The 8,362-nt window shown below is 40.5% G+C and overlaps 1 pseudogene; it reads right to left on the bottom strand.

Moving 5' to 3' along the window:
• Positions 1-704: 704 nt before the first annotated feature.
• On the bottom strand, positions 705-7,460 carry LOC103741886 (annotated as a pseudogene).
• Between the last annotated feature and the right edge of the window lie 902 nt (positions 7,461-8,362).

Consider the following 8,362-nt stretch of genomic DNA (forward strand, 5'->3'; position numbering starts at 1 on the left):
GCTGCCAGATCCCTTGGAACTGGAGTTATGGACAGTTGTTAGCTGTCATGTGGGTGCTGGGGTTTGAACCTGGGTCTTCTGCAAGAACAGCCAGTGTTCTTAACTGCTGAACCATCTCTCCAGCCCAAACAGCATTAATTTGAAAGAAAGCAGACAAGTATATAAATATTCAAAACTCTGAAGACATTGTGACTTCAACTTCAGTGTTGTTTCTCTGCTTTAAATATACATGCACATATATTTGTGCTTCAGAAAGAAACATGAAAATAAAGCTCCAAAATATTCCTAGCAGTTCTCTTAGGATGGAAAGATTACAACGATGGTATTTGTATTTTAATGTATATCATTTTATGTCTCTGCAATTGTACAACTAGCCCAGTGATGTCTCTGCAATGGTACAACTTGCCCAATGATCATATTTCATTTGGTAAAGGAAAAAAGAAAAAGAAAAATCCAACTATTTAAAAGTAAACATGCAATAGAAATATTGAATCTTTTCTGGAACATGGAGAGCCTGTCACACAAAGTTAGTCTCAACAAATGGATTTTCTACATTGGATTTCAAACTCCCATTAGGGTTGGATTCATGTACAGAATATCAGGCATTTTCCAGGCTCGCTGCAGAGCAGCACAGCCTTTATTTGATGTGACTATGCCTAGCAGGCCCTCTCTTTCCCAAGAACCTTGAACAAAGTCCCCTTTACCTCCTCATTCCACATGCTGTAGATGACTGGGTTAAGCATAGGAGTGAGGATCACATACAGCAGGAAGAGTAGCTGGTCTCAAAGGCCAGAGTATGAGGAGCTGGGAAGAATATAGTGGATCACTGAAGTGAGGTAGAAAATACACACCATGATGAGATGGGCACCACAGGTAGAAAAAAGCTTTTCTTCAGCCCTCTGAAGAGTGAATCCTGAGAACAACGGCTACAACATGTATATAGGAGATCACGACTAGGGCATAGGGCATAAGAGATACCAGAAAGCTGAGGAAGAACGAGACAAATTCATTGGTCTGTGTGCTGGAGCAAAAGAGTTTCAGTAAGAGAGGGAGGTCACAGAAGAAGTGAGTGATGAGGCAAGGCCCACAGAACTTGAGGAGGGCTGCAAGGATGGTGTGAGTGAGTGCATTAGCCAAGGCAAGGAGGTAGGAAACTGAAGCCAGTCCTACCCAAGTCTGTTGACCCATGAGGACTAGGTAATGCAGTGGCTGGCAAATGGCGGTGTAGCGGTCATAGGCCATGGCTGTGAGCAAGAAACAGTCCCACGGTTCCATGAAGTGAAGAAAGAATATCTAAGTGAGACGAAGCCTGATAAGGCTTAGTCTACACCGGAGCCAGAAGATGCACCAGCACCTGAGGCACCTTATTAGAAATATAGGCAGCATCCAGGAGTACATGGGAGTGTAGTGTTGGGAATCTCTGCTAATAAGGCTAGCCATGCCTTACTCCCCAGGTTCCCCACCATAGCCAGCAAATACATCAGCAGAAAGATGGTGACCAGAAGAGGCTTCAACTCTTGTTTGTCTGTCAGGCCTTCCAGAAGAAACTGGGACACCAAAGTTCCATTTCCCAGCAGCATGGAACCATGCACAGCAACCTGCACCTGTAGGGTTCAATCCAGATTCAGGTGAAGGTCTAGGTGTGGAGTAAGAGTGAAGAAAGGTCCAAGGACAAAATAGACATGTTTCAGACCTACAAAATTAAGACAGAATTGGAGGAATGAAGTCAGTCTCAAGAGACCAAGGTTAAAGAAAAGGTTCAGAGAAATTAAATGGCAACCCCTCAGCTTCCATACCAAGAAGCACATAAGCTTTGAAGTCACAGGGCATGAGCCTCCTCCTGTGAGGATATAAGATCCAGTCCCTCAACACCTAGTATCTGATTAAGGGACCCTGGTTCTTGTACGTATCTCAAATGATTTCATTATGCCACTGTCACCAACCAAGGAGAACCCCACTCAGGATCAATGGTAAGACATCAATCAAGGTCCCACCTTCTGCTCTGAATTTCTCGCTATCTTCCATCTCAATCAGGATCAAGGGAAAAGTCTTCCCCATTAATAAAATGACTTTCTGTGGTGTGCCTTCTTTTCCTGTCTCCTCTCTCATCATCATGCTGCATCCTTAGAGAAACTCAAAGCATTGTACATCCTACCTAACTCTGCCTCTGTGGGAAAGGGTTCCATCCTCCTACCTATCGAAGGCTAAATTCTGCTATCTGCATCTCAGCCTTTGGCAATCAATTCATATCCAAATGCCCTAAAATGCCACCAAGTTGATTTCATATTGTGTGTTTCACCTTAATGAGAAAAGGCAAAATAAATGTTCAGACACACAAAATCTGAGATAATTTATTGTATACAGGTTCTAGAATGAGAAACAATGTAGGAAAAATGTAAACTATTTTCCCAACATTTTAAAATTTCTTTAAAATATAATTCTTTAAAAATAGCATGCTGTGGGGTTTATAATCTTTTTAGAAGGGAAATGCATGAAAAATAACTCAAAGTATTGTTGGAATGTTCTTATATACGAAAAGGTTTAAAGCAATTCGAGGGTCCAGATTTAATACAAGATATAATAGAGATACTGAGCCTAAAAGAAATCATAAAAGACAGAAAAATGAATAAAGAACAAATTAAAACCAAAATAATAAACTATGTTAAATTTAAACTGAACCGTATTATTAATTGCATGAACTGAAAATAGTGTAAACACTCTAAAATCCAAAATTGTCCAACTAAACAAAAGGCTAAAATAAAACTACATGCTAAATAACTGTAAGAAACTCTAAGGGACTTGGGATGTGGTTAAATGGTAGAGCAAGTGCCGTGAGTTTGATCATCATTATTGAAAGAAAAAAAGAAGTCTAAATATGTCTAAATATGAAGACATAAGTATGGTAAAAGGAAAAAGTGGAAAAGATAAACTTTAATCATAAAAACCTTGAGTAGGAGCTGAAAAAGATGGTTTAGTGGTTAAGAGTACTTGCTGCTGTTGCAGAGGACCTGAATTTGGCTCCCAACACCTACCTGCATTAGGCAGCACACAACTGCCTGTAACTACAGCTTCAGGGGATCTGGCACCTGCTTCTGGCCTCTGCAGCACCTGCACACATATTGGTGCACATACAGGCAAGCAAGAACATATACACCTAAGTAAAAATAAAAAGAAATCATAGTTGGGCATGGTGGTTCATGCCCTTAATCCCAACACTCGGGAGGCAGAGGCAGGCGGATCTCTATGAGTTCAAGGCCAGCCTGATCTACATAGCAAGTTTCAGGACAGCTGGGGCTACAGGGAGACCCTGTCTCAAAAAGACAAAAAAAAAACTTAATTAAAATTTTGAGTAAGATATATTTATTGTGTGAAAAGTAGACTTCAGGACGGGGAATATGATGGGATGAAGGGCATTTGGTGACAAGCAAAGGTAAATTCATGAAAAAAGACATGTTAATTCTAAACACATGTGCATGGTATATAATAAATCTTCAAAATACACAAAACAGGACTCACAGAAAAGGAAGACGGAAATACATGTAGTCAATGATAAACTGTCATTGCACCAATAAATAAAATAACTTCCCATCCACTCTCAGGCAACAAACTAAAAAAGGAGTGAAAATTGGAGAGGGACTTGTTGGGAAGAGGCTGTCAGTGGGAGAGGGAAGGGGAATTTTGAGACCTGACAAAAGAAAGCTACAAAAATCTCACAATTAACATCATACTTAATGGTGAAAGGCAGAGTATCCTCCCCTACTTTGGGAAAGAAAGCACGTATGCTCACTTTCACACTTTCATTCAGCGTTGTTCTGGAGATCCTATACAATGCATGAGGCAATAAAGAGAAATAAAAATTATACAAATTAGGAAAAAAGAAATGAAACCATCTTTTATCACAGATAATGTGTTGTAAGTCAAAAATCTTAAGAAATCTAAAAAAATGAAATAAAAAATTATTTATAGGGCTGGAGAAATGGTCAGCAGTTAAAAGCACTAGCTGCTCTTGCAGAAGACCTAGGTTCAGTTCCCAGTACCCACATGGTAGCTAATAATCAACTGTAACTCCAATTCCAGGGGATCTGATGCCATCTTCTGGCCTTTGCCAGCATTGCAAAACACTTACATGTAGGCAAAATACACATAAAATGAGAAATAAAATTTTACAATAATTTGCCAGCCACATGTGGTGGCGTATGCATATGATCTCAACACTGGGGAGACTGAGGTAGAAGGGTCTCAAATTCGAAGTCACTCTAAGGTTACATAATGAATTCTGGGTTGTCCTGGGCTATGTAACCAGATCCTGCCTCAAAAAATATTCAGCGCTGGGGAGATTCTCAGTTGGTAAAGTTCTTGTTGAGCATGTATGAGGACTTGTGTTCAGATCCACAACTAGTGCTACTTTCCTAAACCAATGTAATTCCCTGCTGACTTTAAATACTTATGCCTATATTCGCCACTTATTAAAGAAGCTTCTTTTTGCAACAGATGAAGATTATTAGAAAGTTCCACAGCTGATAAAAATGCAGATAATAAGCGACCGTATGGTGCCTAGCCCAAACTGATACATCTGTAATATAACCCTTACACCTATGGCTCAGAGAACACTGTGGAAGAGGGGACAGAAAGATTGAGAGAACTAGGGGACCAGAATGCTTGCTGGTAGATAATGTATTCTGGACATGATAGGGAAGCTGTATCCATGAAATCTCCACAATATGATTGCCTAAACAAGATCTGCATAATGACAACAGTCAACATGCCAATGTGGATGGGGGAAATTTCACAAGGCCCCACCTCTAGATGAAGAATTACAGGCATTCAATAGATGCTGAGGGAGGGAGAATCAGTTTTCTCCAGGGAAAAGTTCCCTGATAGATTAATTCCAAATGCACAGCCCTAAACAACACGTAGAAGTACACTAAATGAACTCAGTGCACTGTGTGTGTATGTATAAATATATGTATATGTAATAATAATAAAGAAGAGGGCAAGAAATTGAGAGGGAGTTGGGGAGAACATGGGAGAAGTTGTGGGGGGAAGGGGAGTGGTAGAAATGATGTAAATATAGTACTCATGTATGAAATTCTCAAAATTATTTTTTAAAAAGCCAACCATGCCTGTAATCCCAGTACTGCAGAGGTGGAGACAGGAAGATACTGGGGCTTGCTGGACAGCTGGCCTAGCTGAATCACTGAGCTCCAGGTTCAGTGAGAGATCCTGTCTCACAAAAATAAGCAACCTCTGGCCTCCATACACACATACACCTGTACACACACAAACAGATACCATACAAAAGGGAGGTGGAGATCACTTATTACAATGACGTCCCTAAACATGAAACATTCAGAGAAGCATTTAACAAAATATATGTGAAATATTTACAGTAAAGACTAAAAACTCTCAGGAAAAACATCTGAAGACCTACATAAATGGAGAAATATGTGCATAGACGGGAAAATCCAGTTCTAAAGTAGACTCCCAATTCTCAACCCTGTAGAGTGTATAAATTAAGAAGTTGATTCCAGGGACTGGAGAGATGGCTCAGTAGTTAAGAGCACTGGCTGCTCTTGCAGAGGACCCTGGGTCAGTTCCCAGCACCCAGATGGCGGCTAACAACCATCTGTAACTCCAGTTCCAGGGGATCTGATGCTCTCTTCTGACGTCTGCAGGCACTGCCATGACATAAGCGCACTTACATACACGCAGGCAACACACTCATGCACATAAAATAAAAATAATAAGTAAAACATTTAAAAAGAAGTGGATTCCACAATGGGCATGGAGTTCGCAAAGGCTCTAGAATAGGTAAATCAAATTCGAAAAAGAGGAATGAACGTTTTAAGGGACCCTCCCTCACACAGTAGTAATTTGTCTCCAAGAGTTCCCAGACTAGGGCCAACCCATCACTCATTTCCCTTGCTCCACTCTGTACCTTTGTCTGAATTGAGTTGGCGTGGGTCCTGTGTTAGATGGCATCATTGCCAAAAGTTCACATGAGCAAGTTTCCAGTGGCCTGAAAGTCTCTGCTTCCCTATGTTCATGAACCAATGCTGAATCTTATTATCTTTCTGCCCCCTCTTCTGCAATGGCCCCTGAGTCTTTGGTGGGAGAGGTTTGATATAGGAGTCCTATCCAGGGACATACACTTTGCAATCTCTTATTCTTTAAAAGTTGGCCAGTAGTGGCCCTTTGTGTGCATCTCACTTTGTTGTATAAGGAAAATTCACTGGTGAGAATTGAGGGATGCACTAGTTTTCTGTCTGTCCCCCGTTCTGCTGTGTTCCATGAGTCTTAGGTGTAAGAGGCTCCACTGTAGATGTGTCACATAGGACTGGGCATCTCTCAGACCTTTATTCTCTGTGTCTGATCTCTAGATAGGCTGACTAGACTTCAGTAGATGCACCTACACTGAAGGACATCTAGGTACAAATGCTTGACTGGATAGGACCTAACAAGTGTAACAGAATACATGAGGTCTGTTGAGGGTGGTTGGGGGGTATGGATGGGGGAGGGGCCTAAATTTGATTAAGACTGTTGTATGAAATGTACAAAAGCTCAATAATTTTTTTAAATTGTAAAGTACAAGAATTGTAACATAGGGCTAGAGAGATGGCTCAGGGTTAAGAGCACTAGATGCTCTTGCAGAGGACCTGGGTTCTATTCCCAGCACCCACATGGTGGCTAACAACTGTCCGTAACTCCATTTTCAGGAGATCATACACCTCCTTCTGACCTTTGAGAGTGCACCTATCTACATGCAAGCATTACACTCACACACATAAAATAAAAAAATAATAAAAAAGTGAAGATCTATCAAAAGGAAAGACTGCTCTTTTTTAAATTGTAAAGTACAAGAATTGTAACATAGGGCTAGAGAGATGGCTCAGGGTTAAGAGCACTAGATGCTCTTGCAGAGGACCTGGGTTCTATTCCCAGCACCCACATGGTGGCTAATAACCGTCCTTAACTCCAGTTCGAGGGGATCTAACATTGCTTTTGACTGCCGTGGGTGTTGCATGACATGGATGCACTTACACACTTGCAGGCAATACACTCATACAGATAAAATAATAAATAAATTTTAGAAAATAATTGTAAAGTAAAAGAGTATATATATGAAATATAAAACTGCTAGGAATATAGTCCAAAACAACCATATTGGAAAACAGTGTATCAGTTACCTATAAAGCTAAGTGTAATTTGCTGTATGTTCAGCAAGCCTGCTTTTCTCATTTCCCCAAGAGAATTAAAAATCCGTGCTCACACAAAGACTTGTACATAGTTTTTCTTATCAGCTTTATTAATAACAAACACTATTTGAAAACAGTCCAAATGTCTAGCCACAGGTATATGTCAATGTACACACAGATAGGTACAAATGAGCAAAGAGATGGTCACAGACACCCATCTAATGGACTCACCTCTCTGGATGTCCACATGGGGTGCTCATCCATGGCCCTCCTGAGCCCTGTGGTACCCTGTAAGCAGCCCCATTTGGATGCTAAACCAGGGCATCTTTCAAGGGAAGGCAGAAGAAGGAGAATTTGCTTCTTTCTTTATCCTGACCGGAGAGAGGGAGGGAGCACTCTCCCTTTTGTTTTCCCTCCAGGACTCCTGATATGACTTTGGGGAGCTTAGAGGCAGTATAATAATTTACAGAAACTCTCGAGGGGGATGATGCAGGTGACAAGCCAAACAAACTGGGGCACTCTGGGAACCTTACAAAATGAAAACTAAGATGATAGTACAGCGTCGGGGAGTAACTCCCAGGTGATTTGAATATCTCAGACAAGTAATTTTGAGTGACAAGCCACTGAATCACTCCATAAAACATCTATACTGACTCTAGCACAGACACTGGCAAACAGGTTACCTGACAGTTACTGTTCTATTCTGGCTCTTTTTTGTTTTGACTTTTTTTTTCTTTTTCAAAAATTTCTTACAGATATATATTGTATGCTGAGCATATTCTCCACCCACTACAGTACCTTCTACCCTCCATCTTCTTGTCCCTCCCCTTCCCATTGATTCCATTTGTTCCCCTAGATAATGTCACTTCTACTGTCATACACACACACACACGCACATACACACACACAACTTTATGTAATTATATAAAATGCAGGAACCACAAATGAGACCAAATTGATATTTATCTTTCTGAGACTGGCTTAATTCACATAATACAATGATTTTCAGTTACATCTATTTTCCTGCAAATGAAATAACTTCTTTATGACCAAAAAATCCATTGTATATATATGCCACATTTTCTTCATCTATTTCTCTGTTGATGAACATCTAGGTTGGTCCTGTAACTTAGGTATTGTGCATAGTGTTGCAATAAATATTGGTA

Source organism: Nannospalax galili, unplaced genomic scaffold (genome assembly GCF_000622305.1).
Source record: "Nannospalax galili isolate Female #2095 unplaced genomic scaffold, S.galili_v1.0 scaffold2680, whole genome shotgun sequence".
Lineage (NCBI taxonomy): Eukaryota > Metazoa > Chordata > Mammalia > Rodentia > Spalacidae > Nannospalax > Nannospalax galili.